Source organism: Vulpes vulpes, chromosome 1, assembly GCF_048418805.1.
Source record: "Vulpes vulpes isolate BD-2025 chromosome 1, VulVul3, whole genome shotgun sequence".
Taxonomy (NCBI): domain Eukaryota; kingdom Metazoa; phylum Chordata; class Mammalia; order Carnivora; family Canidae; genus Vulpes; species Vulpes vulpes.
This window is the reverse complement of record NC_132780.1, coordinates 174466266-174477277: the sequence shown is the minus strand read 5'-3', so window position 1 is coordinate 174477277 and position 11012 is coordinate 174466266. Positions and strand designations below refer to the sequence as shown.

Sequence of the window (11012 nt, the reverse complement as noted above, 5' to 3'; positions counted from 1 at the left end):
TGGTGTAAGAGAATGGTCTAGTTTCATTCTTCTGCACGTGGCTGTCCAATTTTCCCAGCACCATTTATTGAAGAGACTGTTTTTTCCATTGGATATTCTTTCCTGCTTTGTTGAATATTAGTTGACCATAAAGCTGAGGGTCCATTTCTGGATTCTCTATTCTGTTCCATTGATCTATGTGCCAGTACCACACTGTCTTGATGATCACAGCTTTGTAGTACAACTGAAATCTGGCATTGTGATGCCCCCAGCTATGGTTTTCTTTTTTAAAATTCCCCTGGCTATTCGGGGTCTTTTCTGATTCCACACAAATCTTAAGATGATCTGAAGAAAGTCCATGGTATTTTGACAGGGATTGCATTAAATGTGTACATTGCCCTGAGTAGCATTGACATTTTCACAATATTAATTCTTCCAATCCATGAGTATGGAATATTTTTCCATCTCTTTGTGTCTTCCTAAATTTCTTTCAGAAGTGTTCTATATTTTTTAGGGTATAGATCCTTTACCTCTTTGGTTAGCTTTATTCCTAGGTATCTTATGCTTTGGGTGCAATTGTAAATGGGATTGACTCCTTAATTTCTCTTTCTTCAGTCTCATTGTTAGTGTATAGAAATGTCACTGACTTTGGGCATTGATTTTGTATCTGCCACACTGCCGAATTGCTATATGAGTTCTAGCAAACTTGGGGTGGAGTCTTCTGGGTTTTCTATGTACAGTATCATGTCATCCACGAAGAGGGAAAGTTTGACTTCTTCTTTGCCACTTTGAATGCCTTTTATTTCTTTTTGTTGCCAGATTGCTGAGGCTAGGACTTCTAGCACTATGTTGAATAGCAGTGGTGAGAGTGGACATCCCTGTCTTGTTCCTGATCTTAGGGAAAAGGCTCCCAGTGTTTCCCCATTGAGAAGGATATTTGCTGTGGGCTTTTTGTAGATGGTTTTTAAGATGCTGAGGAATGTTCCCTCTATCCCTACACTCTGAAGACTTTTGATCAGGAATGGATGCTGTATTTTGTCAAGTGCTTTCTCTGGGATCTACTGAGAGGATCATATGGTTTTTATTTTTTCTCTTGTTGATATGATCAATCACATTGATTGCTTTATGAGTGTTGAACCAGCCTTGCAACCCGGGGATAAATCTCACTAGGTCATGGTGAATAATCTTCTTAATGTACTGTTGGATCCTATTGGCTAGTATCTTGTTGATAATTTTTGTATCTGTGTTGATTAGGGATATTGGCTTATAATTCTTTTTGGTGGGGTCTTTGTCTGGTTTTGGAATTAAGGTGATGGCCTCAGAATAAGTTTGGAAGTACTCCATCTCTTTCTATCTTTTCAAACTGCTTTAGTAGAATAGGTATGGTTTCTTCTTTAAACGTTTCATAGAATTCCCCTGAGAAGCCATCGGGCCCTGGACTTTTGTGTCTTGGGAGGTTTTTGATGACTGCTTCAATTTCCTCCCGGGCTATCAGCCTGTTTAGGTTTTCTATTTCTTCCTGTTCCAGTTTTGGTAGTTTGTGGTTTTCCAGAAATGCGTCCATTTCTTCTAGATTGCCTAATTTATTGGTGTATAGCTGCTTATAATAAGTTTTTTAAATCGTTTGTATTTCCTTGGTATTGGTGGTGATCTCTCCTTTCTCACACATGATTTTATTAATTTGAGTCTTTTCTCTCTTCTTTTTAATAAGGCTGGCTAATGGTTTATCTATCTTATTAATTCTTTCAAAGAACCAACTCCTGGTTTTGTTGATCTGTTCCACAGTTCTTCTGGTCTCTATTTCATTGAGTTCTGCTCAAATCTTTATTAATTCTCTTCTTCTGCTGGGTGTAGGATCTATTTGCTGTTTTTTCTCCAGCTCCTCTGGGTGCAAGGTTAGCTTTTGTATTTGAGTTCTTTCCAGTTTTTAGATGGATTCTTGTATTGCGATGTATCTCCCCCTCAGGACCGCTTTTGCTATATCCCAAAGATTTTGAACAGTTGTATCTTCATTCTCATTAGTTTCCATGAATCTTTTTAATTCTTCTCTAATTGCCTGGTTGACCCTTTCATCTTTAGCAGGATTGTCCTTAACCTTCACGTGTTTGAAATCCTTCCAAACTTCTTCTTGTGGTTTAGTTCCAGTTTCAAAACATTATGGTCTGAAAATATGCAGGATAGTACGATCCCAATCTTTTGGTATCAGTTAAGACATGATTTGTGACCCAGTATGTGGTCTATTCTGAAGAAAGTTCCATGTGCACTTGAGAAGAATGTGTATTCAGTTCGTTTGGATGTAAAGTTCTGTAAATATCTGTGAAATCCATCTGGTCCAGTGTATCATTTAAAGATCTTGTTTCTTTGGAGATGTTGTGCTTAGAAGATCTGTTGATTGTAGAAAGTGCTGTGTTCAAGTCTCCCAGTATAAGTGTATTATTATCTAAGTATGTCTTAACTTTGGTTATTAATTGATTGATATACCTGGCAGCTCCCACATTCAGGGCATAAATATTCATGATTGTTAGGTCTTCTTGTTGGATAGATCCTTTAAGTATGATATGGTGTCCCTCTTCATCTCCTACTACAGTCTTTGGGATAAATTTTGATTTATCTGAAATGAGGATGGCTACCCCTGCTTTCTTTTGAGGACCATTTGAATGGTAAATAATTCTCCAACCTTTTATTTTCAGGCTGTAGGTGTCCTTACGTCTAAAATGAGTCTCTTGTAGACAGCAAATAGATGGGTCTTACTTTTTTATCCAGTCTGACACCCTGCGCCTTTTGATGGGGTCATTAAGCCCATTCACATTCAGAGTTACTACTGAAAGATATGAATTTAGTGTCATCATGGTACCTATTCAGTCCCTGTTTTTGTGGATTATTTCCTTGGACTTCCTCTTTCTTTTACAGAGCCCCCCTTAATATTTCTTGCAGACTGGGTGTTATTCTATATGTTGGCAAATTGAACACCAATAAAATATAAATTTATTTTAAAAAAAAAAAGATACCACCTCACACCAGGGAGAATGGAGAAAATTAACAAGGCAGGAAACAACCAATATTGGAGAGGATGTGGAGAAAGGAGAACCCTCTTGCACTGTTGGTGGGAATGTGAACTGGTACAGCCACTCTGGAAAACTGTGTGGAGGTTCCTCAAAGAGTTAAAAATAGATCTGCCCTACGACCCAGCAACTGCACTGCTGGGGATTTACCCCAAAGATACAGATGCAGTAAAATGCAGGGACACCTGCACCCCGATGTTTATAGCAGCAATGTCCCCAATAGCCAAACTGTGTAAGGAGCCTTGATGTCCATCGAAAGATGAATGGATAAAGAAGATGTGGTCTATGTATACAATGGAATATTACTCAACCATTAGAAATGACAAATACCCACCATTTGCTTCGATGTATATGGAACTGGAGGGTATTATGCTGAATGAAATAAGTCAATCGGAGGAGGACAAACATTATATGGTCTCATTCATTTGGGGAATATAAAAAACAGTGAAAGGGAATAAAGGGGAATGGAGAAAAAATGAGTGGGAAATATCAGAAAAGGAGACAGAACATGAGAGACTCCTAACTCTGGGAAACGAACTAGGGGTGGTTGAGAGGGAGGTGGCTGGGGCGGGGGGGTGACTGGGTGATGGGCACTGAGGGGGGCATTTGATGTGATGAGCACTGGGTGTTATTTTATATGTTGGCAAATTGAAGACCAATAAAAAATAAATTTATTTTAAAAAATTTCTTGCAGAGTTGGTTTGGTGGTCACATATTCTTTCAGTTTCTGCCTATCTTGGAAGCCCTTTATCTCTCCTTCTATTCTGAATGAGAGCCTTGCTGGATAAAGTATTCTTGGCTGCAGGTTCTTCTCATTTAGGACCCTGAATATATCCTGCCAGCCCTTTCTGGCCAGCCTGGTCTCTGTGGAGAGGTCTGCTGTTAACCTAATACTTCTCCCCATAAAGGTTAAGGGTCTCTTGTCTCTTCCTGGTTTAAGGATCTTCTCTTTATCTTTGGAATTTGCAAGTTTCACTATTAAATGTCGAGGTGTTGAACGGTTTTTATTGATTTTAGGGGGGAATCTATCTTCTGGATCTGAATGCCTGTTTCCCTCCCCAAGTTAGGGAAGTTCTCAGCTATGATTTGTTCCAATACACTTTCTGGTCCTCCATCCCTTTTGGCGCCCTCTGGAACCCCAATTAAACGTAGATTTTTTTCCTTGTGAAGCTGTCATTTATTTCCCTTAACCTATCTTCACGATCTTTTAATTGTTTTTCTCTTTTTTTCCTCAGATTCCTTCCTTGCCATCAACTTGTCTTCGACGTCACTCACTCATTCTTCTACCTTGTTAACCCTTGTAGTTAGGACCTCCAGTTTGGATTGCATCTCATTTAATTGATTTTTAATTTTGGCCTGGTTAGATCTAAATTCTGCAGTCATGAGGTCTCTTGAATCCTTTATGCTTTTTTCCAGAGCCACCAGTAGCTTTATAATTGTGCTTCTGAATTGGCTTTCTGACACTGAATTGTAATCCAAATTTTGTAACTCTGTGGGAGAGAGGACTGTTTCTGATTCTCTTGTGGTGAGTTTTTCCTTCTAGTCATTTTGCTCAGTGCAGAGTGGCCAAAAACAAGTTGTACTGGAAAAAAGAGAAAAATAAAGAAAAAAGGGGGGGGTGGGGTAACAAACAGAAAACAAAATACAAGGGGGAGCATCCTCTGATTCTATATACTGTAAATCCCTCGACTTCCCCTGTACCTTTCCAGCACTGCTTGGTCGATAACTTGCTTTTTCTTGTACCCAAGACTGTGAATCCGAGAAACCACCAAGGAGCCGACACTGATGCAAGCGCACAAGGGTTTATTTGCAAGCTAGAGTGGGTCCAAGTATACCCGACACAGTGGAGCAGGGACTTGGACCCCGAGGTTAAGAGGCGTAGCAGTTTTATAGGGGTCAATGGCCAATGAGATTGTAACACACAGAAAGTTGCAAAGTCATGTCAGTCCACACGCAGGTGGCCAGTTGAATTACAATTTACCCTATAGTGACGGTTTGAACTAGCCCATCACTGTGGTCAGAATTGGCGCGCAGGTTTGGTGGGCAAAAGGCGGGGTTTACATTCTTTGGCGGTTAGGGGTTCCGCATTCCTGTATGAGCCGATTTCCAGTAAGGGTGTGCTCAGCGACTTGACTAGGGTGGAGGAGTGCCTTAGGCAATAAGCAGATCATGTAGGGGTTATACATGAGATGGCAGGTGTAGCACAAAATGGAGTTAGTCCTGCTCTGTTTGTCCAGGGGTAAGGGATTTTTGTTAAATTCCTTGGGTCCAACACTTTTCCCCTGTCCTTCCAGCTGGTCTTCCGGGGCAGAGGCCTGCTGTGCTGATTCTCAGGTGTGTGTGTACCTGGGGGAGCTGCCCAAACCCCTGCCAGGTACACGGTTCAGTGGGAGCTGTTTATCCTGCAAGGCTCCTTCTCAGTCCCAGGTACAAGATGACACCAGGAGGAGGAACAACAGTGGTGGCAGGCAGCTCTCCAGCCGTGGAGTCAGCTCCCGCAGTAACTATCACAGCTCCCAGTGCGCAGGGGCCTGGATGCCCCAGGGGCGGGGGCACCGATCTGCACAGCTGGGGGCCGCAGGAGTGTTATTGCTGCCCTGTGTCCTCTCCGCCTCCACCTGTGCCGGGGGGAGCGCCGGATCCTGGGCTGTGTCCCCCAGCGCCCTGGGCTCCGGGGCCTGTGCCCCCTGGGCTGCTCCCGGGCCACGCAGCCCCCTCCGTGGGGAGCCACGGTTGGAGCTGCTCTCAGGCCCAGCGGCTTGTTGCAGCCTTTTAGGGAGCAGGCCACGGGGTGTGGCGCGCTCTCCCCAGGCGCAGGTCCTCTGTTAGTGCCCCTGGGAGCCGGAGGGCATCCCCGCCCTCCTGGAGTCCTGCCCGAGCTCCCTGCGAGTGCCTTTCCTCTGGGAAGATCGGTGAAGCTCCTGCTTCTCCGGGCCTGGGCTTTCCTGTCCTGGGGGGTCTCGCTACCTGGCCTTAGCCCGGCTTCTCGCGGCCCCGCCCCCCTTGGATGCTTTTTTATTTCTTTATTTTTTTTTTCCGTCTTCCTACCTTGATAGAAGCTCGAACTCTTCTCACTGTAGCATTCCAGCTATTCTCTCTTTAAATCTCAGGCCGAATTCGTAGGTTTTCAGGATGATTTGAAAGTTATCTAGGTAAGTTGGTGGGGACAGGTGATTTGGGGACCCTACTCTTCCGCCATCTTGCCCCACCCCCTCACTCACTTTTTTTTTTAAGATTTATTTATTTACCTATGACAGACATAGGAAGAGAGAGAGAGAGGCAGAGACACAGGCAGAGGGAAGCAGGCTCCATGCCAGGAGCCCGATGTGGGACTCGATCCCGGGACTCCAGGATGGCGCCCTGGGCCAAAGGCAGGCGCCAAACCGCTGAGCCACCCAGGGATCCACTCACTCACTTATTCTTTCACTTACCAGAAATTGTTGAGAGTCTCCAATATGCTTTGTACCATAATGGGCCTGGAGGATACATCAATGAATAAGACATTGCCTCTGACCCTAGCAACAGGCTAATTACCATGCAATGTAGTTATTTTGGGCTATAGTAGTGATCATCAACTCTATTAGGCCCAACATCCCTTTCTATGTTTTGTAATGCACCCTTTACTATCCTGAAATAAAAGCTGTAAGTAATATATCCTATCCATACATATACTTTTTTAAACATTAATATGCCCTAAATATAATTAACATAAAAGGAAAATAAAAAGGAGAAAACATATAATAAAAACAGATGCATCTTAATATGCAAATGTTCTAGCAAGACCACACTAGAAAATTTTATGAATAAATTAGATAGTTGCATATTTCTATCATACTCTTAGTACTAGGGACTGAATTGTGCACATACACACATACCTCCCCAAAATTTACATGTTGAAACTCTAATTGCAATGTGTCTGTATTTGGATTAAGGAAGTAATTAAGATTACATGAGATCATAAGGGTGGAGTTGTGACCTGATAGGACTAGTGTCCTTATAAGGAAAGACATCAGAGGGCTGGCTGTCACTCCTCTCCATCTTGTGAAGACACAGCAAAAAGGCAGTCATCTACAAGCCAGGAAGACAGCCCTGACCAGAAACCAAATCCTCTGGCACCTTGAATTTAGCCTTTCCAGCCTCTAGAACTGTGAGAAATAAATATGTGCATTTAAGCCACTCAGTCTATGGTATTTTTTTTATTGCACCCTGAGCTGACTAATACACTTAAAATCACCATGAAGGAAATAGCTACAAATGTAGACTTATTCAGGTATGTTGCATTTGCTTCAAAAACCATAAGCATCATTTTCTGAAATGAAGAAAAACTCTAAGGTAAGTTCCCCACAACGACAACAAAAAAACAGCATCATCTTCACTAGATTTATTTAAAAGCTACATTTCTAGAAAATTCAGTTTATTTCAATGGTGCAAAACTACATTGTGTTTATATGTAAAATGAGTCCTGTTTAGGTTAGGTACCTATAAATATTTTTTAACTATACAAATGTCCAGCAGGACATTCAAAATGCTTACAAATATAAGTCAACTCTTTATTATGTGAAACTGTCCTTTAAATTGCAAGACACCAGAGCCCTGGTGGCTTAGCGGTTTAGTGCCGCCTTCAGCCCAGGGCGTGACCCTGGAGACCCGGGATCAAGTCCCATGTCAGGCTCCTTGCATGGAGCCTGCTTCTCCCTCTGCCTGTGTCTCTGCCTCTCCTTCTGTGTCTCTCATGAATAAATAAATAAAATATTTTAAAAATAAATAAATTACAAGACACCAGCATACTGGTCCTGCTCACAAAATCCCAGTAACATCTCATCATGACAACCAAAACCAGCTCCATTAATTTCAAACTATCCTTCAGGTGGCAGTACTGCTCCCACTGAGAACCACTATTCCAAGGTTTAGTAAGGGGGCATTCAACACAGCCTCAGGGCCTTAAGAAAAGCTAATGGGGAAAGCTACATTTTAATTGAACCGCTAGGAAGTGAGGGTGATTGCACAGTGGTGAAAGGGATAAAGATGAAAGAGAGCACAGAATATCCAGGATACTACATATATTTCAGTATGGCTGTGACATTGTCACATTAATATTTACTCTGCTACTAAAAACCATGAAGAAAAAGAATCAGCCTAAAAATAAAGGTTTGAATGACACATAAAAAAGAATTTTCTGATTTCCTTCCAAAAGTTTACACACACTATTAAGCAGGCAACATTGTACAATCCTCAACTTAAAAATTTTATCAGAGAACATCAACAAGAAACTGACCTTTCAGGTCTAGAAATTATTTGAGTTTTTCATTGAATTAAACAGCAAAAAGTGGCAAGTCAAAGTTAATAGTAGTATCTTTCTTCCTATCTCAACTGGCATTAGATTCATCACTCTCTCACCTTTAAGGTGAGAGTTCTCTTCTCTTCTCATCAGAGCCGCTCTCTGAGCATCAGACTATAGACAACAGGTCACAAGCTGGCAGTTTGCCACATCTGACCAAGGATAGGTTTGATCTTCCCACAGTATTACTGCTTAAGCATATTTTTTAGATTTTAATTATTTCCCAACACATAAAAAAATCTGGATTTCTAGCTTCTCTGAGGATATCAGAAGAACTGGCAACTATGAGTCTGTATGTCCCCATGTCAATAGAGGAGGGGCTGGCCACTTTAGATAGGGCATGTGTGCTCTAGTCCTCCACTCCTCTCCTCCCTATTACCCAACATCTAAATTTGGTATCGGTTGTCATTTGTCATCTGATTGTATAGTGTTCTTCTTATATCTAATGTGGTGAGTTGAATGATAACCCCCAGAAAGATATTGTCCATGTCCTAATCCTCAGAACTTGTGCATCACCCTCTTTAGAAAAAGGGTCTTTGGGGTGCCTGGGTGGCTCAGTGGTTGAGCATCTGCCTTTGACTCAGGACATGATCCCGGAGTCCTATGCCTGAGTCCCACATCAGGCTTCCTGCATAGAGCCTGCTTCTCCCTCTGCCTAGGTCTCTGCCTCTCTCTGTGTCTCTCATGAATAAATAAATAAAATCTTAAAAAAAAAAAAAAAAGAAAGAAAGAAAGAAAAAGAAAAAGAAAGAGAAAAAGGGTCTTTGCAGATGTAATTTAAGTTAAAAATCTTGAGATGAAGAGATAACCTAGATTATCTATCTATTAGGTGGGCCCTAAATCCAATGGGATTGTCTCCCACACATAGAGGAGACAAACAGAAGAGGAGACACACAGAGAAGGCCGTGTGAAGACAGAGGCAGAGATTGTAATGATGTGGCCATAAGTTAAGTAAGCCAAGGAATGCTGACAACTACACGAAGTGGCAAGAGGCAAGGCTCTCCTCTGGAGCCTTCTAAGGGAGTGAAGCCCTGCTGACATCTTGATTTTGGACTTGTGGCCTCCAGAACTGTGAGACAGTACATTTTCATTTTTTTAAGCACTAAATTTCTGGTATATTGTTACGTCAGTTCTAAGATGTCTCATAGATAATGGAAAGAGTCATAGCTGGGGGGTCCCTCGGCACCGCAGCCATGTCTGTTATGTCCTATAATGGAGGGGCCATCATGGCCATGAAAGGGAAGAACTGCATGGCCATAGCTGCCGACAGGCGCTTCCAGATCCAGGCCCAGATGGTGACCACGGACTTCCAGAAGATCTTTCCCATGGGTGATCGGCTGTACATAGGCCTAGCCGGGCTCGCCACGCATGTCCAGACTGTTGCCCAGCGTCTCAAGTTCCAGCTAAACCTGTATGAGCTGAAGGAAGGCCGGCAGATGAAGCCCTACACACTCATGAGCACGGTGGCCAACCTCTTGTATGAGAAACGGTTTGGCCCCTACTACACAGAGCCAGTCATCGCTGGGTTGGACCCAAAGACCTTTAAGCCCTTCATCTGCTCTCTGGACCTCATCAGCTGCCCCATGGTGACTGATGACTTTGTGGTCAGTGGCACCTGCTCCAAACAAATGTATGGGATGTGCGAGTCCCTCTGGGAGCCCAACATGGACCCAGAACACCTGTTTGAAACCATCTCACAAGCCATGCTGAATGCTGTGGATCGGGATGCGGTGTCAGGCATGGGAGTCATTGTCCACATCATTGAGAAGGACAAAATCACCACCAGGACACTGAAGGCCCACATGGACTAACCCTCCGTTCCCAGAGGCTACTTTTTTTTTTTAATAAATAGTTTTTCTTTCAAAAAAGAAAAAAAGAGTCATAGCTAATGATAAAGAATGTGGGTTGCAACCACATAATTAAAGTAAAATTAAAGTAAAAAATATATTGTCTCCAAAAGAATAAGTTCAGTAAGAGAAAAGAGAAAAAAGGGAGAGATGAGAGCCAAGTATTAGGGGTAAGGAATACCTATTATTAGAAAGGATGGGAAGACAACAAGGATACATCCAAGGATTTGGGAAAAGAAGACCCTCACTTTTGTTGAGAGCTGACATGGTACAAAATGGGGATGAAAATAAGGTGTAAACGAAATCAAGCATATTTAATGGGTTCAAGATACATAAACCATTCATTTGAGGAGTTTGCCACCAAAGGAAGGAAAAAAACTTGACAGTGCCTGGAAATGGCAGTAGTTTCACAGGAATGAGTGGTATACTGGCTTTGGCTTGTTTTTGTTTTGGGCTTTCTTTTTCTTTTTCCCAAATATAAGAAAGGAAAAGTTTGGTTGAGGAAAAGGAAAAGTTTTCTTTCCTCTTTTCTATTTTATATTCTCAGAGTCTGGTACAAATATTGACTAATAATTGAATTGTGATCATTAAAATAATGGATTTTATCAAATCTTTCAAATTATTGGGATGTAGTTGGTACAGTTGGTAATTAAAGTTGGAAACAAAGTTAATATTAGAAACAAAAAGTAGAGGTGTCATTTACCAATCCAAGATTAGGTATTATTTGCCTATTATAATTAGTGAGGCAGTTAGTGAGTTGCATCATTTTTACTTACTATTTATAAT

General features: G+C 42.0%; 1 pseudogene; it reads left to right on the top strand.

The window, feature by feature from the left end:
* The first annotated feature begins 9555 nt into the window (after positions 1–9555).
* LOC112926352 (proteasome subunit beta type-3 pseudogene) lies at positions 9556–10222 on the top strand (annotated as a pseudogene).
* Positions 10223–11012: the final 790 nt, after the last annotated feature.